The 26173-nt window shown below is 40.4% G+C and overlaps 1 long non-coding RNA gene across 2 annotated transcripts in view; it reads right to left on the bottom strand.

Moving 5' to 3' along the window:
• Nucleotides 1–1985: 1985 nt before the first annotated feature.
• Nucleotides 1986–26173, bottom strand: part of LOC120800853 — a 43727-nt gene continuing 19539 nt past the window's right edge. For both annotated transcript variants that reach the window (XR_005709019.1, XR_005709020.1), the window contains exons 4-5: nucleotides 3904–3962; nucleotides 1986–2445 (exon numbers count right to left, since the gene is read on the bottom strand). This is a non-coding gene — a long non-coding RNA (uncharacterized LOC120800853). The remainder of the gene's footprint in view (nucleotides 2446–3903; nucleotides 3963–26173) is intronic.

Here is a 26173-nt window from a genome sequence, read left to right as displayed (position 1 = left end):
CAACATTTTGCTTTCTAGCAGAGTTAGATCAGAAAACTGATCCACTCTCATGTCTGTCTATTAAATATCAGGCTGCACACTCACAATCTCATTTATCACACACATAACCGTACAGAATGGCCTACCCTCTTTTGCACAGCACCTTGATAGCACATATGTCTAGTTGCACTAATAAAAAAAGCCCAACGAATAGCATGGCACATACCCCCCGTAAAACTGTCTGATTGTCTCATCCAACTCTCCACCAGAAAGCAAATAAGCATATTTCCTAAAATGTCAAAGTATTCCCCAGTCTCGACCCAGCAGGCATCTAGAGGAACTGTAAGATCCAGTCAGGGAGGCATTTTGCCAAGATTTCAAGGCTATCTTGAGGTTACAGACATGAGCAGCAGTGCTGTTGACCCCTTGATCCCCATCATGCAGTGTGGATGCAGAGTGTCAGTGGAATAACATGACACCAAACAAAAAGAGAAGCAAAACATTTTCATGCTCCTCAGAAAAAGAGAAATTTCCTACCATGTTGCTGTTGCAATGAATTCAATATTGTCACTGGCCAAACTGCCGGACTGGAGACGCTATTTGCTATAGTCTACAGCCAGCACTATAACCATGATGGACAGTGTTCGCGACCCAGCATGCGAGTTGGAGCAGTGAATATGTGTTTGAGGCACCCCAAGTGCTGCTTGGCTTTGGTGCATTAGCAAATCCGGCCAGATGCTTGGCGTGTTCTGTTATGGGGGATAGGGCTGGATCGTGGTAGGTGAAAATGAAATGAATCTCAGTCGGAAACGGCATCGCACAACTGTTTCTTCCCAATGAGAGGAGAAATTATTAAATAAGAAGAACCAACAAAAGGAAACTATATGTATTGTGGCTGTTTGATGATAGAGTGATGAGTGGGAAATTCTTTGTTCTTGCAATTAATATCAATGTAGTGATTTCTCTGACAAGACTCAGTGTCAGCAGATGCGTAATCAAGACAAGGAGTGAAACTCTCCTAGAAAGTCCAATTAAAACACACCTTTTAGATGTATAATTTAAACTAGTTAATATATAATATAACCTTTCAGTTGAGCATTACAATTTTATGAGGCCTAAGTTTAATCCTCTGACTCTCTAACATTATTTAAGATTATTCAAAGGAAAGGAAACATAAAAAACATTAAAATAAATTTGTTTTTCTTGATTATGAACTTTTATATATCATGTAATTTGTATCAATGCTTAAAACGTACAATTGGCTCCAAACTCATCCAACTAAAAGTGATTGAATGTTTACAGGTAAATCATGCCAAAAAAAAAAAAAAGGCAAAACACGACGTGGAAAAGTGAGACAGCTACTAAGAGTACATCCAATTATAGGCACACATGATACAAAAACTGTGTGAAACATACTCCTTAAAAACAAAGCCCCTCAACCTACCCTTCTTATTTTGAGCAGATGACACTGCCTTAGCATACATTACACATGCATATTATCTTCACTAATCACACTATTTGTGGGCCTGATTGCAGTGTTGCTTAAGACGGGGTGAGCAGGGGGCTCCTTTGTGCCAGAGCTAATGATGTCCCTTTGTGGTAGCGCTGGGTGTGAGGGTTGAGGACACTGGTATAGACTCCGAGGAGCTGCTGTGTGGGTCTTAGTGTGACTGGCAGCTGCAGTAATCCGCCCTTTGTGTCTTCAACAGGGCCCCACTGAGCTCCCCTGACAGGGACCGATGTTCCCAACTCCACCAGGCAGCCCAGATGGGCCGAGTGACACAGAGGGAGAGAGGGAGGGGAGGGAGATAGAGAGCATCGAGATAGAGAGGGAAGAGAGGGGGTAAGAAAGTCAGAAAGAGAAGAGGGAAGCGAAAAGGAAAGATAGGATCAGAAAAGGAGGTGGGGGGGGGGGGTCCTGGGAGGAAAGTCTAAAGTAGAGAGCGTGGAGGAATGGGTGCCTGTTCCTGAAAGCCTCGTGACAGCTCTGTTGCTGCTAAGACAGGATGGGCTCAGTGGCTTCGGATCAGGGCTGGTTTGTTTGCACAGCATTTGTTTTCTGTTCCTTTGCGGTCACCCTGAAGCGTGCCTAAGTAAGTCTTCTGATTGGTGGAGGCAATCTGAGTGCAGCTCAATTCAAATCCACAGTCGTGCACGACTACCGCAATACACGCAGTCTCTCTTTCTCCTTTTTTCTGTCACACACTCCCGTGTTTATTTAGATTCAGTGGCCTTGTCATGGCATCTGACGAGGGTAGAAGTTTTTCTGTCGCTGCTTGTGGTTTTTGTTTGTCTAATCTTATTACTCTTGGTGATGCAGCCTGTGCGTCTCCTCTGTGGCTTTACGTGCGTAATCTATAAGTGAAGGCTTGCACAATAAATTCCTGTACCACTTTTCACTTCTGCCATGACCACATCCTGCTCCACAACGTCACAAGAGATCACTGAAAGACTCATGCGTCTCTCCTGTCACATGGGAAAATGTAGCATGTAAACACGTTCGTATTTTGTGATATTTTCCACACAATAGTGGCAACATTGAACATATTTAAGTCTGTTTAAAGCATCAGTCTCCCATGGATTATGATAATTTGTATGCAACTTTATTAGTACTCATTAATCAATTTTTAGTACAGAAAGAAGAGTAATTTCATAAAGCTCAGCAAAAGGTAAGTGTGTGGAGGATTTCATGGTGGTGGAGTCTATAATGTTTTACTATGATGTTAGCAGTGTGGGTTCATATCCTGGTCCAAATACATGTACATTTCTATTCAACTATGACTTTACTTTAACTCTAACAAAAGGATTGAGCTGCCCTAACTTAACCCTATATTTGTCACGTATGTTCACACACACACACACACACACACACACACACACACACACACACACACACACACACACACACACACACACACACACACACAAACACACACACACGTATACATATGCACATATACACACATCTATCTATCTATCTATCTATATATATATATATATACACACACACACACACACACACACACACATATATATATATATATATATATACATATATATATATATATGTTGTGAGTCAACAATATGTTGTCAGAAAAAATAAAATCATGCTGGCCTCACATTTCCCGAAAACATATAGTATTTTCTTAATTAAGGTAAAATTGTTGCAAATAAATGTAATTTATAGATAATAATACAGTTAACAAATAAAAATTACATTCAAACAGCATTATGAGAGTATCTTACAAACTTACTTTGATGTGATATTGGTCATATTGGGGATGGACCTAGAGCTGCAACTAATATTTATATTCACTATTGATGAATCTGCAGATTATTTTCTTGATTAATCAGTGCATTATTTGGTCTACACAATGTCAGAAAATAGTGAAAAATGCAATGTCCATAGAAATTTCCCAGCGGTGATGTCTTTAAATTTGTTGTTTTGTCTGACCGACATTCCAAAAGCAAAAGATAGCAGCTGGAACCAGATAAGGGTCGGGACTTTTGCTCAATAAATGACTCAACTGTTTTATTTTTTATCAAAATAGTTGCCAGTTAATCTTCTGACAACTGACTAATTGACTGTCTATTCCCTTCAATTCTAGGTTATTCCAAGTTAAGAAGCGCAGATCTATTTCATGGAATAAGGAAATTAAAAGTCAATTTTGTTATATTGTCACATTTATATAAAAACAATTTAGCTGAGATGAAGGACACTATAGGATAGAATAAACTTTCCCACGTAAAACTACGGTATGATGCTATAATTCCACATTTATGGATAATGTTACCAATCCAAAATTCAATTAAATTATGTTTTACGGTGCCATTCTCCCCATCTGGGAGTATGTGTGTTTTCTTTATTACTTAATTCTCTAAAATCATATGACAAAGTATTCAAAAACATTTCTTTATACTTACCTAAGGTTTCCTGACCAATTCTCCAGCCTTGTAAGAAAACCTCACAGGTATCGTTGTGTCTAATGGGGAGCAGAAAAACAGGAGTTTCATAAACAATACCATTGTAATATTGACTGTTTAGGGAGGTAAGTGACAGAGTCATTGGAGCCTGCTGAAACACAAACTCCTCTGTTTCATTATGTTACATCATTCTTTATGAAACATCAGATTTTGGTTGACAAGTTCGAGTTCTCTCTTAAGAAATACTTAATGAGTCATTCAGCTTACTGCCTCATAACAGATACAATTATTGTAACAATAAAAAGAATTTATTCAAGAATATCAAAAGCTTTACAAAACTGCCCGAGATGACTCATTCTCCCTCGTAGATGTAGTCAGAAAATCTAGTCAAAGAAAGCAAGGATGAGCAGTCTGTGTGATTTTAGTTTGATCTGTTCCTCTGAATATGTAATTTCCAATATTTTATGAGGGAAAATATCAAAGTTGTAGTGATTTAAGAAGGTAGAAGAAGCATGTTTGTATAATTCACTGCTTTGATTGATTGATTTTCACCATAAAAAGATAAACAGAAGGGAAAATTTTCAAATTTACTTTTTTTGTTTTGTTTTTTTTTTGCCATTTGTGTTGGTTGGTAATCACTTGTAACAGTCAGTCATACTGTATTTGCCGAATCAGGCAGAAAGGACTCATCTTACACTGTCCGTTTGGACCAAAATCCCATGAGACTGTTCACTGGTCCATACTGACAATCAATAAGTGGTGTAAAGATGTTGGTCAACAGGCAGCCAGCAGCAGAGTCAAAGCCAAGCCCAAATAAATCTCCAAGTGGAAACAACAATTTCCTCAAGGCTTAAAAAGTAACCCATACCCAAAGTCCCACACCATGATATTATCTGCTCTTACTGCAACCGCGATGACAGGTCTTTGATTTATGTGTGAATGAGCTCTTCACTTGAGACATCAAACAGAACATAAAGCAACGGGGATTTGAGAGTGATAGAAACCCCATTGATCTTCCGCTTTCTTCTTAATTTATATTTAACCATTGGCTTGGCACCAAAAAAGATTGTGTTTATGGCCTTCTAAAATCCATCATTAATTTCTTACTGCTAAACCCAGCCAAACAATGTCGTAAATAATGTTAATCGCAGATGAAACTGCGTGATTTCACCATCAACATTTCCTCAAACGGCGCTGTATTTACCCCTGCTCCCAAAACAAGCTGTTGAGCCTTAAAGTCTCGGTACTACGCTGCAAGTAGATGAAGAAGTAATTGTCTACACTGAATTGCATGAGCTCAAATGGAAACTTGCTCAGATGTGTTTGGAAACTAATTGGGAGACAGAAACAGCAAACAGCTTTGGTGAAGGGAGATGGGTCAATGTAAGTTCAAACAACACAAATTCAGATTAAACAATATGGAATGCATCAATTCAGACAAGATGGCGCGCGCGTGTGTGTGTACAATGGCTGTGGTAAATAAATTCATTAATCAAACAATCTAGTCGAACTGAATTTTTGCTCGGACAGGAGGAAGGACTTGATTTTTAAAATAATTTAAAGTCAGAGTTTTTTGCTTCTTTAATTTCATGTTTTATTCTAAAACAAAATATTGAGGTAGAACATCATTTGATTGTTTCACTTCTGAGATGGTTTTAAATAAAACTGATGGTATTTTGGTGGAAGAACTCTTCATTCTTGTGGTTCAGTCTCACCACTCTCATCAGCAGGTGTTTTCAGCTAAAAGCTCTAAAAACTGACTGTTCACTACCTGCTCAACATCAAACAGCTGACAGACAAAGTTAGGGGGTAACTGGTGAACATAGTGGAGCATTTAGTGGCTACAGAGCCAGATATTTTTCAGGAATTGGTAAAAAGCTACAAAAGAGTGAATATTGGTCTTGCATTTATCAGGTGGCCAGAAACGTGACTCCGAATGAATGTTAATGTTGCTCTGTATCTGCTGGATGGGTAAATAAACAACTGTTTGCTAAAAATGCATACATAAATTTACGAAAGGCAGAGCGGAGGTACGATTTGCGCAAATTGAAAAAGGCATGTTTTACCTTAGTAAAGTTTTGAATATACTGGAATAAAACAATATTAGAGGACTCATAAACACACATCCAACAATTTCCATAACCTTCCGAACCAACGATCCGACGTTCTTACCCACTTGATGCAAGAAAGTAAGCGGGGTTTGAACTTCTCTCTCCTGCTCTCTTTGAACCCAACCATTCAGAAAAGGTATAAACACTTTGGTCTCTAGATGTGGTCAAATGACATGCTGTATGAACTAGTTCGTTGTGAGCACACTGACACCTTTAGACTCCTGCCCTTGTGCTCCCTTGCATCCTTTCGTGTCCGTGTGTGTGTGTTCATCCCTAAGTACCGGTGCACATGTGCACCTGTGTGATGACAGATCTTTTAAATGAGGGGCAGTGAGTGAACCAAATTTGATTTCCCAGTTTGGGAGCGGATTACAAGCTGGAGAGCTGCAAATCCATCTTTCTATCTCTGTCTAATTGGCATGTCATAATTGCCACTCCACAAAGCCCAATTAAGTCTGGACACTGAAGGTCTAAAAGTAGGTGTCTTTGCATCCCACGCTCCCCTGTCTGCAATTTTGGTGAGAAAATTATGTGTTTGAGGCCTGCGACTTGATAGTTCTGGAAAATGAAAAGCTTAGATCAGGGATACAATTCAACATAATTAATGCCCATCAGCATCAAGTAGCTCACTTTTCCTTTTCCGTGGACTAGAAACATTATGTGCATGCATGAAGATCTGAAGATAACCAGCTGCAAGACTACAGAGAAGCAGCAGGAGCAGATATCCACAGCGCAGAAAAAAGTGGTATATAACAGAAAAGGATGCAACAAAACTTTCCAGGGAGTTTATACTAGTTTCACATAAGTCATATTTGAGCTTGTTCTCAAGTGCTGCTTCATGAACATGATGAAATGGCCTTTTAAAGTACTCTCAGAGGAGCCAACACTTCAAGGGCTTCTTAGAACCCGCACCACTGCCTCGTATCACCCCGGGAGAGGGAGAGAAAAGCGGGCCAAAGAGAAATAGAAAGAGAACGCAAGAGACAGCGAGCAAGAGGGAGAACACTTTAAAACCAAAATGCAAAAGAGTCATAGGGGCCGTGATGAGCAGAGAAACCCTCACAGAGAAAAAGAAACTCAAAATGAAAGAGCGCAGAGCCCAAAAAAAAAACTTTTATTCTGAGCTGATCCTCAGATCAGATGAGATGAGAGCACAGTAAGTTCAGTCTCTGCTTGCAGCTGAGTTCAGGCATTTCTTTTTCCAACTTACTGAATGTAGGACTAAAAGGAGGACCAGAGGAAGAAGAAGAAGGCAAGAGCAGCATGAGCGTGCCCACTAGCTTTTAGTCAGGAAGCCTAATGAGTTCCTGTGGGATGGGGGCTGGCTGTCAATCATCCTCATTCTTTTCCAACACTATGCCGTGTCATCCTGTACTCGCAGAACCAAGGGGCATGAAATAATTAGAGATGGCCAACCAGCCACAGTGTGACTTGGTTGTCTGGTAGAGGAAGGAAATCACAGTGTGTCTCTCTTGTGTGAGGGTACATTCGAATTTGCTGGATTACGGTGATGGAAGACACTCTACCCGCCTTCACGACAACATTAAAATGTGACAATGAGGTAATAGTGTTACAGCACATTGCGTAATGTCACCATGATTCCTGACTTATTGTGAGGGCGATGAAAAGAAAAAAATGGTAAGCAACGGATTCAGCATATGATGAAAGGCAGCTCCTGCTGGTAGGGCAGCTGTGACACTCTTTTTAAAGACGGTAAGGCAGGGAATGAGAAGAAAAAGAGGGAGAAATGAATCAGCGGGGAGTAAAATATCAGGCCTATTGTTCGGTTGATTTAAAAAAAAAAAAAAAAAAAGACGACAGAACGGATGGGGGGATGCTGTACATACCGCTCCGCTCATACAATTAAATATTTATCAGTCAACATCTATACAGTCACCCAGAGCGTGCAGGGTTTGATTATATAGGCCATGCAAGCAATTAACATTTCTATAACTTCCATATTTGAGCTTAACCTTTTGGGTTTGTTTGTTTTTTTTGTTTTTTTTTGCTATAAATGTAAAGAAGAGGACACAAACAGAGAGGGAGAGGGAGCTCTGTGTATGTGTGTGTGTGTGTGTGTGTGTGTGCGTGGGGGGCGGGGGGGCGCCAAAACAAAATGAGCGATACCCGAAACAAAACAAGAAGAGGATTTAGTAACATCTGCATGTGAATAGACGCTGCCTAACATCGGCAGTGGCAGTAAGGGCTTTATGTAATTGCTGATGAATAATGTCACAGAACTGGCAGACTGGGGGAGGGACAGCTTAGAGGGTCATGTGATGAGAACTCTCTTTATACCGGAGGCAGTGTTTGAGCCTTATGACTGTGCAAATCTAAATTTAACTGTAATACCTTCTCAGACAAGGAAAGGTAAGGGGGAACGGTGGGTGTGATCTGTGAAGGGTGTTGTAACGCGTTTTTATTCCAACATACAGTATGAAGTGTGCTGCAACCGATGAGTATTTTCGTTACTGAAAAGTTGGCAAACTATTTTCTCGATTAACAGTTCTGGCTACGATCTATAGGTAGGAAACAGGGAACGAACAGAGATCTCTTTTCTCAGCCCATCCATCCACTTCAACCTCCTCTTTCTATGGACTTTGTTGATCTCTAACGATGTCATACTACCTCCTATTTTGCTAGGGGCTTTGTCCCTACAACGTTAGCAAATGTCGTTTTGGGCATTTGCAGAAACGTTCTCATTTTCCTCGGGAGAACAGCTTCAAAGATATGCAAGGTGACAAATTTCTTATTTTGTCTGACCAATGATCCAAAACCCAAAGAAATTCAGATTTGTGATCATACAAGACAAAGAAATGGAGCAAATCCCAAAATTGAGATACTGGAACTAGGAATACTTGGTACTTTTGCTTAAAAAAATGACCCAAATAATGAATTATTAATCGAAACAGCTGCCAAATAAGTGTTCTGTTAATTGCCTAATTGTTGCAGCTGTAAGTATGAACAAACACACATAATTTCACGTGTGCTTTCCGGAGTTTACGGGGCTGTGATCCATCCAGAAGCCCAGGTTGAGGGAGAAGCCAGTGAGCCACACGGCTTAATAGATGGTGTTTTCATAAATTTAGCCCCCCTCATGCACTGCTAATATTCCTGACTGTTCGCTAACCTGCCTTCCATACCTCTCTGCGAGTCTTGACACAGAGTAAAAACACCCATGGTCTGAGGTTAATTACATGTCCATCTCTTAACCAAAACACTGCATTGCATCCTCTTTGGTTTTTGGAAAAAGCTGGCAGGGAAAGACAGGAGTGTCTGTGCCAGGGTTGGTGGGATGGACATCAGCTCAGGGGATGGAGTGTGAGGATGTAGAGAGCAGCCAAGGTTGACCTACGAGGCGGGGCAGGAGAATTGGCCCGGGATCTGAGGCAGTGGTGTGAGGACACTGGGGAGCCGCTCTATCTGTGGGCATCAAGCCAGCTGTGATCTACTGTATTTCCCTGTCAGACAGTCCAGAAACGCACCGATGCCAAGAAGAGAGGAGAGGAGGGGAGAGGAAATGCAAGGAAAGGAGAGGAGAGTGTATTGGAAACTCGCAGAGATAGGCACGTCATAAAGAAAAGTTAAAATGTACAGTGGCCTTTTTCTTTCAGAATAACCAGGACCACTTGAAAATGAAGATTTATTTGATGTGAATAGTTGAATAGTCCAAGATTTATGAATCTGTAGTATATACAGTACATGTGGAACCTTAATTCTTCGTCTAGAAAAAATTGTTTCAAATGCATTTTTTATCACAATTCTGAAGTTGTCAAATATGATGGCTCATTGAAGAACAATAACACAACTAAACTGTGACATCTGTGAGTTTTTTTATGGTGAAACTGAAACTGACTATGGGCTTAGAACAGCCTCACAACCAAAAAAGAAAATGGGCAAAAATTGATGTAGTAAAACAACAAAGATTTTGTCAAAGTAACTTTTAATCAGGTTTGAACTCAAATCAAACCATGTCATTAATCTCGCTGACCTCATACAGGTCAATGATCAACTCCTGGAATGTGAATCATTTACAAAAGAATCATAACCAATTAGTAACAGAGGAAAGTACTCAGTGAACTCGCTTTCCCCATTAAGTAGAATGGGACAAAACCAAACTTTGATGCTGATATGTTGACGGGATTGCCATAAAAAGCTAGCATTGTAGCTAACTTTGCTTATAAAGGCCAGGAGTATTGATATGTTGATTGAAAGTGAGACAGACCAATCGGTTCGCGTGCAAGCCTCACTTAAACAGTGGACGGGATGCTGGCGTTACACTGGGACTGATGGAGAAGCCACACACACCATTTAGATTGTTTGACCTTGAGCTACAGCCACAGGAAATTACTAGAGTCATCAGAGCACAATATTTTGCTCCCAATGTCACCGAGCAATGTGACTGTGACTGGCCACAGATCTGTCATATATACAGTAAAAGTATCAGATGATCAGTCGGACACCTGGCTGCTGTGTTCATGTCTGTCTCCTCCATTGCTCCCTTTTTTTTGTTTTTTTTTGTTTTTTTGGTTAGGTGGAGTTTTTCCTTATCCGAACCAAGGCCCTAAGGGTACACGATGTCATATGTTGTTATGTCTTGTTGTCCAGTTTCAGTGGTAGGAGTACAAGGCTATTTAATTCGGGTTTTCCCCTTGTTTTTTGGTTTAAAGCTCAGGTTCTTTTTTGTCATTTATTGTTTCTTGATTTTTGACTATAGGTAAGCTTAGGTAATTTTACAAACACCACTAAGTCCCAAATTTTTATTTTTTTTCAATCTTGTGTACACAGTATATTAACTTACAAACAACATTTATTATCTTGTATGCTCATCTAACAATATCTTGTGTACATAAGATTATAACCTGTCTGCACAAGTTAATATTTTGTGATACCAAAGATACCATGTTTTGGGACTTCTGGCCTCCGGAAAATTGGCTTTAGTGATTTTTCTGTTTGCTGTTTTGGCACTGCTCAATCGAAAGCTTTTTCTAAAAAAAAAAAATAAAACCTCTACTTTGAAATTTTGGCTCAATTTAAGCTGGTCATCCTTTAGAGTGAGCAGAGTGAGTCAACACTGTATGTTATGTCCAGGCTCCCTCGGCTGAGACATAACACTATCTACTACACTTTGTCTCCATCACCCAAAGGAGTGGCTCTTAAATGCTCATGAACTTACTGCAGCTCACATTATCTCTTCCCCCTCAACCACCAACTCTCTTCTATTTTTTTCTTTCTCCATCTTTTCTCTCCCTTTCCAATTTCCCTTCTGGGCTCTCTTCCCCTTCTCTTCTCCTGTCATTTTACCCATTTCTCTACTTCTCGCCCCTTTCTCCTCAGACTCAGCCGTCCCCAGGGGGTATGAGAAATGCTAGGAGACTTGCTGTATGTGCCGCTGTCATGGCCTGAGCTCCCTAGTTAGGGATCCTTTGATGGTGTTGGGGATTATTCATCCTGTTCGTTGGGCTGTATACCACTGTCACACAGCGCCAGTAGCAGCATCACATGCATATAGAGACGTACACATACAGACACACTCTTGGAAAATAACTGCACCAATATTTCCTACTCAGGAATTTTTACCTTTTCCATTGCCACACTTTGATGTTTGAGTAGCTGTTGTTGTAAGATAAGATAAGATGAATCCCACGGGGGAAATCTACATCATTACAGCAGCAGCAGGATATATAATGGCAGGTATCAAGCACATTTAAGAGCAAAAAAATATTTATTTAAGTCTAAATACTAAGTGTTGTATAAAATACTACATTATCTATATTGCTACGGACCAGGAAGGGGTCACACTAACTCTGTTGTAGTTTGACATGCATGAACTTGTGGGTATTAGAGGCCGAACCATTGTTCTAATGAGGTTTCAGAATTGGAGGGATTTTTGAACTACACTGAGATTAAATCAGCTAATGTCAATGAAGAGTCAGAATTGGGTAGGATAACAGGAATAGGGAATCCTGATGCAATAGCTCTTCAAAACAAAGGCTTTAAATGTGTCTGCACTGGGTTGATTATCCCAGTATTGGAAGTTATTCCAAATTGGTTTAAGTCATTCAACATTCCCCAGTTCCAACTTCTCCGTTGTGAGGATTTGCTGCAATTCTTTATCTTATATGAAAATTAACCGACTTTCTCTTGGTTTTGAAATGTTGGTTGGACGGTCTTTTGGACGGAACGATTAATTGAGAAAATAATAGTCAGATTAACCGATAATGAAAAACATCATTAGTCGGACACCAAAGTCGTCAGAATGCTCTGGAATTAGTTTATGTTAGCATGTTCAACTTAAGTAAAACATCTAAAAAGAGTGAACATTCAATTTGAACATTGAGGCAGAAAATATTCATGTTTTCTTTTATTTTACCCCTTAACCAAAAGAATCACTAAAGTATTGGGCCATTTATGTCGAATTAGTTTTAATGGTTGCTCAAATCCGACTTTAAACATATTTTGGCTTCTTTTCTTTCTCAAATAATAGGCCATGAATCAGAAATGACCACAATCAAAAAGCAGATGTGGATTCGGAAACAGAATTGATTGTTTCCAAATGATGCATGCCCCTGTCTTTGCTGTTCTTATACTAAATGTCTGGGAGATGAGTCATTCTCCGTTTGCTTAGACGGATAGTAGAGAGACTGGAGTTTGTGGTCAAGGATGAGTCAACTTTGTGCGAATGTGTGTGTGTGTGTGTGCTGGCTGTAGGGTGTGGCTGTTGGCAAGTGGAGCATCAGTTCCAACCCAAAACTCCTGTGTGCCAGTCTTGAGGGCTGTCATTTTCTTTCCTTCTTTCTTTCTTTTTTTTTTTGTTCTTTTCTTTCAGGGTCCCTTGAGGAATTTGGGAGCATCTACTTAATGATCCTGAATGGTGCAGCAGTGGCAGTATGTGGGCTGCTGGTGTGTAGGCGACGGGAGATGGAGCAGCAGAGCTCCACAGCACCTCATTAGGCCCAGGACTCCCGAGCTGGAGCCACATTAAAGAGCAGCCATGCCTTTCAACATGTGCCGGCTGGTCTCCCTTCCGCTTTCCCCACTGCTGGAGCAGTCACTCACAATTCAGACGCATCCACACATACACAAAATGTAAGGGGGGAGACGGGATGATATAGTGCAGTTTGGGGAAGATGAGAATAAGGGAGATAGCATGAGAAAAAGGGGAGGTAAATTTAATCCTGGCTGTTCTGTTGTTTGGTGTGATGTTTGCGTTTGTAGCGTTTCAGTTATATGGCGCTTTGCAAGATTTTCTAAGACATCGTCAAGATGTTCAGCGTACCTGTGACCAATCATGCTCACATTTAATTTAAAAAACAGAATCTGCAAATAGGTGAAACCAGGAAAACAATGATGGCAGTGACGGATCTTCCTCATGTCCTAACTTTCAGAGCAGACGCTCCCCAGCTTGTGCCAGCCAGGCAGGGATCACAATAATCCACTAAAGCCCTCCACCTCTTCACACACTTAACAGAAGTGGAGGGAGCTCCTCCTCTCTCTGTGAAGTTTTGCTTCGGAGGCTTCGCGAGGTCAGCCCCGTTGTTATCGTTGTCATATTGATGAAACACTCAGCTTGCAATCGGTTCACAGTCCGCCCATATTTCAGTTGACAACCCGGCTCGCCTCTAAGAAGAGAGAGATTAAGTTGCTCCCTCCGAAAGTGCGCAGAAAGACTAAAAAGGGTGTTTACTGAGGATTGGTATTGAAATTGCTGTGGGAATTTTTGCAAGCATATGTTTGCTATCTGTTTTTACGATTTAGACGGGTTTTGCTGTAAACAGGCAACCATGAGAGAGCTGTTTGGATGATATGGTAAAACACACATCTCTTTTAAGTAGTGAAATCAATATCCAATATAATCATAAACATGAGGGCATTAGAGAGTGATGTTCTTCTTTGGTTGGAAGGACATAGAGTATGTCACATTAATGCAGTTTAATTCAATTAATTCTTTGCTGGGCGTGCCACGGAAGCCCTGAGGGATATTTTGTTGATGGTGTGCAGCGAGCAAAAAGAGTCAAGAGAGGATTGCCAGTTAATATGATGATGTGATAAGAACATTTGGTGTCATAACTCAAAAGTTTTAATTTAGGGCAAAACAAGCCTGCGATCTTTCACGCACAAACTTGGCTCCAGTGACGAGTGAGAGACCCTAAGGTTTCATAAAGGGCTGAAAAAGGTTTTACGATGGAAGTAATAATTCGAATCAGACATTCAGTGTGTCATTCTGTTTTTCTCCAACTGTCAAACAAAGAACTCATTTTAAAGATGAAAAAAACAGCAATTGTCACCACACTGAACAATGTTATAAAAATAAAACATGCAAAAAAACACGACACAAAGGAGAGCCCAAAGGTTCTTCCTCTCAGGCGAGTCCCTGTCACAAGTGACACAAGCAGTTATTTTCCTATTTTCACTGTATTTCATTTAAATTTCCATTCTGTGTCTTAGAAATGAATATTTGATCTTTTCCCCCTGAACCTGTCACCGACGGGCCTTTGAAGCTGCGAGACAACGCATTGTGTTTGTGACACTGCGGGATATACAGGAGAAAAAGATCAAACTCCTCTGCGGAGAGAGAACATGAAAAGGTAAACACTGTGTCCTGGCGGTTTACCTGTTTAGAAGCCCTCTTTGTTTCAGATGTTCTGACCACAAATGTTTGGGGGCAACAGTCTTGTACAATGTTTGCTTTTCTGGAAATGATTGTCTACTTTAATGTTTTTTTTTCTTACTTGGACTGCGTTTGTTCTGTGAATAACGCTTCGGTTTGCTGAAAAACTTTTTCTCCGACATCTTGACTGTTCTTTTGTATTCTGCTGATTTTTATAAGTGTGTTTTTTTGTGTTGTTATATGCCATGCATGTTTGTGTGCATGCGTGCGTGTGTGTGTGTGTGTGTGTGTGTGTGTGTGTGTGTGTGTGTGTGTGTGTGTGTGTGTGTGTGTGTGTGTTTGTGTGTGTGTGTGTAGAGGCAGCAACAGCAGCACTGGAGGTCTGTGCAGTAGCAACTTGTGGAATTCCCCTTCCTGAGATCAAATGGAAAAAAAGATATATGGCTTCTCACTGCTTTCCAATTAATACTTCACCTGCGTCTACGACAAGATGAAAAGTGATAGCAACAGAGATGGGGACAGCCAGAGGCTGAAAGAAAGTGTGAAATAGAGATGGAAGGAGCTTTTTAAGTGTTTTGGAAATCAAGTGTGGAGCAAATATACTCGAAGGTGTGTAACAAAAATGTTGATTCTATGCTCCAGATTATAGGCCTATGTAAAAATAGAGAAAAACATGATAAGCACGGTCTCATAAAAAAGTGGAAATTGAGAACCCTAGTTAGTCATAATTGGCTAATTTTGTTTGTAAGGTCATGATAGCACTTAAAGCCTCTCTGGATCTCTTCCCACAGAAATGCAACATGCAGCACAGGCAGCCCTTTTGTGTGCCAGTGAGCACTGATGTGCTTTCTGTTTCCATGCCAACTCACTTTCATCTTTCATCTTTCTTACCAGCTCATCCTACGCTTCAGATGAATTAGGTTTGTTACAAATTCTTTTGAAGTGCACACACAGCCCCCCTATGCCACCCCACTTCAGTGAAACAAAACAAAAACACTGAGGAGCTACAAATGTAAGCCAGTAATCTTGCTCGTTTCGGCTCCTTGGCTAACCAATGGCACCATGGACAGGATATTTCCACTTCATTTCAATTTGGAATACGTCCCTTGCTCCTTCTACCTCTTGGCTTCCATTTTCTGCTGTTGTGAGCTGCTCCGCACCACACAATTCATTTCCATTATGGAGACGGTCGCTGAGAGGGTTGCATTGTGGGTTGGTAATGATCTTCAATTACACTGATGCCAGTACCCATGGGGTAAAAGGAAGGTGGAGGTCTCTTAAGGATCAAAGGTTTAGACCTGAAGAGGACTTCTGTGTCCTTGCAGATGCATTTTCTCAAGATGCTCCAGTGAATTCTGCCTCTGGACACAGAAAGCCAATTTCCAGGCCCTGGGCGCTGTGTGTCAGTAATAGAAGTGTTGGAAAGTCTGGTATTGGCTGGAGCCCTGGCCTTTAAGATATCAATGATAAACACACATTTTTACTTTGCATTTTGAGCATAAAGTTGATTTTATTAAAGCTGCACTAATTTTTATTTAAAAAAAAATCCTGGTCCATAAATCTGGTTTAAATGACTGCGTAATATCAAAGGGGTTACTCAAAGTAGCAAACCCACAGAGAGTAATCACCCAAATGCAGTTCCCCTCAGCACTACAGAACATTTTAAGGACTTTCAGCTTATTGTTTTTGTTTTACGACAGAGAAGTGCAAGGAAATGTTGGTACTGTGTTTGTAGTTATAATAAGTTTATCTAAATCAGGTAGGTATTAATGTATTACGGTAAACTCAGTTGTACTTATTTGTTAAATTGCATGCTTGCCACAGTTATGCAGAAAGACAAATTTTACATTTTTTGCAAGTTTAGCTGACCTGCTGACTAAAAGGCCGTTTGTACACAGTTAAGCATGGGGAATGGAAATATTCTGCTTTGGGGCGGTCTGGAAGACACTGACACAGGAAACATTGCGCATGTAAAGAGAATATTGGGTTCCGCTCAATATCAGCAAATTCTGGATGCAAATTTCCAACAGTCAGTCAAGGAAATTAAATTGAGAGGAGTCTGCCTTCTGCAACAAGACAGTGATCCAAAGGAGATCTCAAAATCCACCATGGACTACTTCAAGAAACACAACCTGAAGCTTTTGGATCGGCCCGCACAGTACCCTGACATTTTTCTTTTCACTTCAATATGTAGTTTTCCCTTTTGCATACAAGTGTACATTATAATACACTTAATTAAAATTACAATAATTTAAAAAATCCTAAGAAATTATAGTAATGTTTTAGTTCTTTTCCGGAAAATTATTAAGCTACTATGGGACCTGTAAAATAAGCTTACCCTTCATGGTTTTGGTTCACTCTCACTGTTCCCTCATAGTGTTATTTCCAGCTGTAGCAGGAAACTGAAAAAATGAAAATAAAAAAAATTAAAAAAGCACAAAAACCCCACTGTACAATACCTGCTCTGCACCAAACATCAGAGTTTAGCAGCGATAGAGCGAGATATTTCCCTCAGGAGTCGGTGAAGACCAAAACAGAGCTAAAAGTAGATTGGATACTGGACTTACATTCATCAGATGGCCAGAAGCTTGACCACAATGATGCTAATGTTGCTTCATGTCTGCTGGATATGAAATTAAGCAACAGTTTGAAAACATGTTCACTATAACAACTTCGTAACTATGATATTCTGCTTACAGCCTGTTCCACTGCCCCCAAGGGGCTAAAAAAATCAAATAATTGTGTCAAAAGTTGGGTTTTTAATTTCTTGGGTGATTTCATTTTTATTCAGCGCTTGATTAGGAGTAATTAAGACAGTCTACTCATGTTGTTCATAGACACAGATAATTCATTTCAAGAATTTAAATATTTAACTCCAAAGGCAGATCAAATATGCCTTTGAAGCACGGAGAAACTCCTGGAAAACAATTAAATCAGCAATTAAAAGCTACATATCCAGGAATCATATTTTGTGATAGTTCAAACACACAAACTATCACTGTTTACTTTCCCACGGTCATTATTTGATAGTCTTTACAGTACATATCCATGTCAGTCGCACTTTTGACTACAGTGACTGTCACAGTGGTCAACACAGTGACTCAAATATCAATTCAGAGATTTCATACACAATAATACAAAATTTTGCTTTATATGACACATATAGTAAGCCTTTTTCAGTCTGTCTCATATTGAGCTTCTCACCTCACCTTCTCCAAACTTTACACCAGTCTCAGCTGCAATATTTGTCCATGGTGACATCAAACGTGCTTTACACTATCTGGAGTTTCACATCCAGTGTATCTGAGCATGAAGGGTCAGATTTCTTTTCTTGCAGGAAAACAGGGAAGATGCCAGCTTTGAGCAACTGGAGTTTAGGAGACGAAAGAAGTGAAAGAATAAAGAAAGTTTTTCAGGTGATCCATAAGGTTCATCTCTTGGTGAGTAAAAAGTGAAAAAAGAACAAACACTCGAGGAATGATCAGACTGTAAGACACTTGGAGATGAAATGTGTTGTGTTTGTCTGCTGGCTAATGAAGACTCACGCAGGTCAGTGAATATCACAGAATAAATTGCAGCAAGAAAGACTTCAATCTCTCCATTAATGTGAATTACCAACGTTGGCAGAGCAGTTTGTATCTTGGTTGTCATTATTTGACCCGTCTGCGTCTCTTGTTATTTATTCTACCCATAATGTTCAGCATTTTAGTCTCTAATTATTTTCCCATGTGCTTTGAACCACTGATAGCATATGTACACGATAGTGAAGCATAAACACGAGAAAGGGTAGATAACAACCATCACAGTGATGCCAATGCCAAAGCACGTCAAAACACCCACAAAGGAGATGCATGTAAACCAGCAGAATGCATGTAGACCACGTTGTCAAAAGATCGGCTTATTTAACGCTTGATTATGCCTGGTAGTTTGTGACGAAAATTAAGAGACACTAAAAGTCCTTGGTCAGCCTTTCAAAACTGGGATGCTGTGGTAATTTACTTGATTGGAATACAATTTTGAGGTTCAATTAATTCCAAGCTGATTTGGAATACATTACAGGAAGATTGATTTATTTAGGTTAAGCTTCTATTGGTGCTGTGCGGAAGAGTAAGGAGGCTTTAACAGAATGATGTTTCATAGTACAGAAGTGAAAAATATTCAAGCCCCTTGAAAAGGCGTTAAAGGAGCATGAAAGGAGCCAAGGGTGATACTATACCCCTACAACATTTGGTTAATTGGAGATTGGTCACGGGCTGTAATATTTGACTGTAATCTGAAAGGCCTGTGAAAGCAGGAGTGTGCAGTGAGAGAGAGGGTGAGAGAGAGAGAGATCAGCACAAGCTGTGAGGAGCAGCCAGTGATAAGATTAAACCCATTCACATCCCATAATGAAAAATGAGCAGCAGTAGCTCCTCTTTATCAGCCTCATTTCTTACATCGTTGCTCCTCTAGGTTGTTTTCATGTAAATAACTAAATAGAAGACTCTACAACAAACGCAACAATACTCGTTCCCGTGCATAATATGCAATAACATACATTCAATATGGTGTCAAATACCAGGAGGAATCAAAGGTGGAGAAATAACGGCATAAATATCAGCCCTGGCCTTATTTTCTCCCTGTTCCTCCGCGTAACCAAACTGACTCATTATGAACTTCAAAGACACAGATACGAGTTTTAATTAAGAGAAATGCTGCGGAGCAGTGGAGATAAGTAACATCCCCCCTCCCCCATTTTCCCCAGCACCCTCCTCCGCACCCCCTACATCCCCACCCCTCAGTGCTCAGACAACATCATTAGGACAGTACAGAGGGTGGTGGTGCGCAGCAGCCAACCACCGTCCCACCGCGTGAAACCAAAAGCACCGCGTAGCTTCTATGTGCTAATCCTCATATCACAGGTTCTTCGTACTGATGTGGAGTGACACCGTGCATGTTTCGGTATACACATGCAAACACAAACACGGGATTATCTGGCACCAGCAGAAGCAGCAGCACCGCCACTTCCATCGGTGCTATCAGTCTGCTGTACTGTGTGTGGAACATAACCAAGAGGCTTGGAAGGCAGAAAGGTGCATTGTCTCCCAGAGCATCGCCCGTTTTCCTTGCTTTTGTTCAGATTATGTAATGCTGAAAAAGGTCATTTTTTGCTCTCACAAAGCTCATCCGTTATGCCAGCGCAGCCTTTAACCAGAGAGGTGTGATAAGATAAGATCACTTGTATTTTAGCCTGTGGAAAGTTGCTTTTGAGATCTGACTGACCACCTTCCTGCCAGCTAGCTATCAGCTACACCATACCATAGAAACAAGAGTAGAGCTGTAACAAGTGGTCAATTAAATGATTGACAGAAATATAATCGTACAACAAATTTCATAACCAAATGTTTAGAATTCTCTTCTTATGTTTGCTGGATTTCATTGTCTTCTATGAGAATAAACTTAATATCTTGAGTTTGAACAGTTGTTTAAAGAAAACTAGGATGGTAACGATTATTTTTATTCTCGATTAATCTGCCGATTATTTTCCCGATTAAGTCAATTAAAAGTTTGTACTACGGAACATTAAAAGGCTGTGTAAATGCCCATCATGATATCGGAAAGTCCAAGGTGAATATAAGAAATGTCTTATTTTGTCCGACCAACAGTCCAAAACCCAATAATCTTCAATGTACTATAATGTAAGACCAACAAAAGCAGCAAATTCTCATATTTGAGAAGCAGGGACTATGATATTTTTGGCATTTTTGTTTGAAAAATTTACTTTAAATAATTATTTGATTGTCAAAGTATTTTTCTGTCCACTAATTGTTGCAGGTCTAAACAAAACAAGCAATATGAAGATGTCAGTCTGGGCTCTGGGAGCTCATGATGGACACTTCACTATTTTCTGACATTTTAAAGACCAAACAAGCAATAAATTGATCAAGAAAATGGCAGATTAGAAGTTATTGAAAATAACAGTAGTAATAATAATAGTTACAGCTAAAAACAAGAGCATAGCCTGCATAAGTTTTTTTTTAATCTCTTTTTGCAACTACAGTTAACAGACTTTTCCATATTGACTAAATTCAACAGCAATTTCCAGTTTTTTACAGGTGTAATTTCAACAATCTGCTTTTTTTCTTAAATAATGACTTAATGCGGAAGCCAGTAATGATTTGTCAAACATGTTATTTTGTTAATTCAACATGTAACAGATAACATTCACTGTACGAACATGTACAACTGTACAGATTCGTACTTACAGAATTGTCTTTCAAAACTTTGTGCCTCCAATCCTGGTGATTCTCATGTCGTCATATCGTTTGAAGGAAAAGCTTGGAGTTGAGACACCATCAGACTCTGGAGACTCATAAAAGCCTTTTTAAAACACATTGGATGATGTCAAAATGCATTGTCATCAAAGTAAAATCCAGGCGGTCTGACTTAGATCCTAAAAAAGAAGTCGCATTTTGAAGTGACAGACTTAAAAAAATAAATAAAACTTTTAACATAAAACTTTTATATCAAAAATAAATAAAACTTTTATTTAACCAAGTAGGTCAGTTATAAGGACAGAAATCCCTAGAAGAAGAAGATAATTATGAGGAAAATAAACATGCTAACATCACTTAAAATGCTTAATTAGCCAAGAATCAAAACTAATCTTACATCACACTATCCACCCTGCCAAGGCAGGTGAGTTGCCTTTGCTCATGTCTCTCCCGGTGTTTAGGTGGATCCCCTCCCGCCTGAGTAGACTGGGTGAGCTCTCAGACCGCCCACACGCCCGCGGGCCCGCTGTGTGGCGGAGATCAGTAGTAGCAGAGAGAAATCTGCCCCCCCCCCCCGGGGGGAGGCCTGATGTCGGAGAGATTAATTGCAGACTGCGGAGCTGCAGCATGCTGGGAGCACACATTGCTTGCAGGCTCAAATGTATTCATCTGCGTACAGACACTCACACAAACACACAAACCCAATCTCCCTCTCCCCCTCACAGGCAGGATCCATCAGCATGTTGAATCCCAGATGAACATCAAACCCCCCCAGAGGTGCTGCTCCTTTGTCTCCAGGTAGCGCTGCCTGGCATTCTGCCCACCGCCTCCTGCTTTCATGTGGCCAAGGGAATTATCCTCCCTTTTGTGCGTGTGTGTGTGTGTGTGCAAGTGTTGGTGTTTATGGTTTGTACTAGAGTGTGACGCCTTCACAGGTACTAGCTTTCATATCTGTTTTCTGCTCTGGCAACGGGCCAGCCAGCCACCTGTGAGGTAGGCTGGCTGGCCTGTTTTTCCGGAGGCTGCTGAGCAAGGCAGCGCTGCGGTTGCAGCCAGCCGACAATTACGAGAAGAGCAGTCAGAGGAGGGACACAATTCTCAGACTGCTACACTCTATTTAGTGGTACAGGGTTAGGAAGCGGTTTGCCATGCATGTGTAGCGTGTGCATGTGTGTGTGTGTGTATGAGTTTCCCTACGTGCTCATGTATGGCTGTTTGTGTTTGCGTTTCCCCCATGTTTAGTTTTATTTGTACAAGGAGAAAAATTGAAGGTACAAACCCATAGTGTGCCGTGCTGCTTAATTTGGGGAAACATAACAACTGGTATTTCCCTCTCTTCAAAGAAAGCTGTATAATACTTGGTTTTGCTGTCTTCTGAGCGCGCTTTGTGGAGATCCCCACTGTGAATCCAGCTTAAATGCTTTTCCATCCCGCAAACTCCTCACTGAGCAGAGTGGCTGACTGAACCTTGAAGACGGCTCTAGAGTCTCAGCTAACTTTTCACAACAAAGATCATCAGGAGCTTTAGCAGATGTGTGTGCTCATGTTTGTATGTGTGTGTGTGTGTGTGTCTATAATGTCTCGTCATCTGGAGCTTTAATGTTATCTTTGGTCCTCTATGAGCCTACCTCTGTGTGTGCGTGTGTGTGTGTGTGTGTGTGCGTGTGTGTTGTGGCACTAGTGGTGGTGATGTGGAGGCGGCTGCAGTCTAACCACTTCTTTTAATTACTCTATAAACTGGTTCAGGTGATTCATCAGACATTCGTGCAAAAATAAAGAAAAAGCCTGTACTCCATAGAAAAGTGTTGTTTTTGGTAAAACTATTGCATGTTAACTGTTGTCAAATTGTTGACATACATTTCATGACTATGACTTAAAATGAAAAATAATGAAGTGCTGGCTATCTGCATATTAAAAAGACGTAAACTACTGGACTGCCTGTTCAGCCTTTCCTGGCAGTGTGTGTGACTCACCACAGCTCCTCTAACCAAAGTCTTTACTGGAATCTAGCAAAGTCAATCGCTGTTCTGAGCTTAGCTATCACTAAAATCAGCACCTGTAGGCCTCAAGAACTGGCTCTGTGCTCTGTGCGTGTGTGTGTGTGTGTGTGTGTGTGTGTGCCTGTGTGTACATGCAGCTTTGCCCTGATGTCCCAGTCCCAAAGCAGTGCAGGTAGTGTATGTTTATGCTGCAGCAGAATGGGCCTGCAGGATAAGCAGCAGGTGGCCTCTGTCTCTAGTGACTACAGCTGGGTCCCGTTTGTTGATGCGATACAGGAGAAGAAGATGCCTGCTCAATGTTTCTCCACTCTCAGTCCAGCCTCTCGAACTCCAAATCCTTACATTTAAGGCTGATCTTTTAAAAGAAGGGCCTCTGTGTGTGTGTGTGTGTGTGTGCGCGTACTTGTTCTCATATCCTGGTGGGAGCTTTAAACCCGAATGTACACTAACCCATGGGGACTTGTGTAACCATGGGGACAAAAATTGAGGTCCCCACGGGTAGAGACTGCTTTTTGGGGGTTAAGACTGGGTTTTAGGGTTCAGTTTAGAATAAAGGGGGTGAGGGTGGGGGGTTAGGCGCTTTAGTTGTGATGGTTAAGGTCAGTGTAAGGGGCTAGGGAATGCGTTATGTCAATGAGTGTCCACACGGGGATAGTGGAACAAGTCTGTGCAGTGTGTGCGTGCCTGTGCATACTTGCACGAATATAACATCACTCTGTGTTCTTTTCTGGATTCAGTGGCTTTAGGAGACTGGTTTTTGTTTTTCAGATAAAGACGCCTACTCAGAATGTGTTCTGTAAACTAGTGGTGAAACTATTAGGCGGTTAATGTATTAGTTTGTCAACGGAAGATTTGATAACATTTAAGTCATTTACTGAACAAAAATGCCAAAAATCTGCTGGTTTCAACTCCTCACATGGAGTGGTGGAAAATACATTTACCAGTAAAATTTTGGGGTACCTGCACTCTACTTAATTATTTTCTATTTTCTACTACTTTATACTTCTACTCCTCTACAGTTTGGAGGGAAATATTGTACTTTCTGCTTCACTACATTTTCTATCTTCAGTATAGTTATAAGATATTTTTCAGACAAAACATGCTCATCTTACTAAATATTAAAGATTAAACTGCCCAAACATAAATAAAGCAGTTAAAATTAGCTCCACCACAACCAGCTGCTACATGAGACTATTTTACTAGTTTACATTTACTAGTTTACATTTTAATGCATCAATAATAATAATATCTTAAAATATATTATTATATAACATAAACAGGAGCCATTCTGCTTAATAAGTACTTTAAATTTCTATACTTAAAGTACATTTTTTAAATAATAATTCTGTACTTTTAATACAGTAATTTTTGAATGGACGACTTTTTGTATTGCTACTTTAAAGTAAAAGATGCAAATCAGACAAAATAGGTATTATTATGATGTCTCCTTGGACTCTGGGAAATTGTGAAAGATATTTTTCACTAATTTCAGTTTTTGTATTAATCTGTCGACATTTACAAACCAACACACTAATCCATAATGAAAATAACCATAATTGCATAGTTGAGGCCCTGATGTTAACTCAAACATCTTCACACATCTTTTACATCTGTCTCCCCATGGCACTCTGCACCAGAGCACAAACCTCTGAGCATATAAAGTAACAATGAGTCTATTATTAGACTTGATCTTATATCCATCCAAGAGTCACTGCCAAATCATTCAAAACACATCCAATTCATGCTTTGGCAACCAGAAACACTGCGCCTACTGCAGTGCGATAGTTTGTGATAGTTTAATTTGAAGAAAAAATAAATTTTTAGGTTCTGTAATATCACATAGGATACGAAAAGCTGGATGCCTCATCACTTCAGTGCCTTAAGTCAATATTTCTTCCAAAATAGAAATCCATTCTCCCAACCCCCCAGTTCCCTTTGATGTGTGGGTGTCTCGGTCTTACATCAGACATCAGGGTCAAAGCCTGAAAAGGCAAGTCAATTTACAGACAGACATCAGAGGGAGAGGCTTCTCCTGCACAGGTAGGGCCAAGAGAGCCGGGCTGCAGCTCCACAACCTCCTCATCTGTCAGATTTGAATGGAACAGACACCTCGGCTGCAGCAGGTTCATTGTTGGCTTCGTTACACACATCGATTTATGAGCAAGAGCGCAAACAGTTCAGCGCAGAGTCCCGAAGCGCAGGTTGACTAAGGTGGCGTGTCCAGCAGCAGCCATAAAGGTTTGTATGTCGGTACATCAAAGCCCCAAGAGAGTATGGTCCAACAGCCAGTAAACCGCTTCACGGTATTAGCAATTTGCCCATGTGCCCTTATCGTCATGGCCCTTAAATATCACTGAGTTCATTCAGAGAGACATGAGAGGGATGACAGGAAGTGAGAGCTCACTATAGCAACAGCGGTTGGTCCAGGGTGGCCGGTTTCTAGCTCGATGTAGCATAAGGTACGTTGCACAAATAAAGCAAATCTTGTTTACACGCCTGTGGGTGTATTGGAATTTCAGTTGGACCAAAGTTAAGATTTGACTTTTCTGTTTTGATCTGCATGAGGAGTATTCAAACCACTGTAAGCCAGTAAAAAAAACCAAAAACAACAACAACATATTTTACTGTGAACTGCATTGAAGTCAAATGTAATATATGTCTTTGTACAAGGAGTTGTCAGACATCAAATAAATGCAGGGGCTAGTAATAATACTTTTTTTTTTCTTTCCCCCAATCAGCCTCAGAAGATTGTTTTAATCTGAACCCCACAGGAATGGAGGCTCTGTTTCGTAGAATTAATTGTTATGACTGTCAAAAATGTTGAAAATATGAAATGTGCATGCACAAAATCTCCGAAATGTTTGGAGGGATTTAATTTCTGTACACAAGGAAACTCAATTACACACCACCAGTTAAACATACTGCATTTCTTATTGCTGCATTCATGTCTCTTATTTTGAATAAGCTGCTGTGTGGAATTTTAATGTCTCAGCGTTCAACGCAGTTTTTCCACGCAATCTCCATTCCTGGGGGGTCAAAACGACAAGGTTCTCCTGTAGCTGATATAAAAACAAAAAAGTATTATTATGGGCAGGCCTTAAATAAATCTATTGATTACAGTTCTCCTCAACGCACTTCAAAACTTCTTTAGCATTTTTTACAAAAATCAAAATCTGACCTCTGTGTGATGCAGACTACGCTATATGAAGGAAGAGAGCAACAAATCCCCTACCAAAAGGCAGAACCTCAAAGCCATAAGCAATTCTGCCGTCAATATAATGGTCTGTCAGGCTC

Source organism: Xiphias gladius, chromosome 15, assembly GCF_016859285.1.
Source record: "Xiphias gladius isolate SHS-SW01 ecotype Sanya breed wild chromosome 15, ASM1685928v1, whole genome shotgun sequence".
NCBI lineage: Eukaryota > Metazoa > Chordata > Actinopteri > Istiophoriformes > Xiphiidae > Xiphias > Xiphias gladius.
This window is presented reverse-complemented; position numbering and strand designations above follow the sequence as displayed.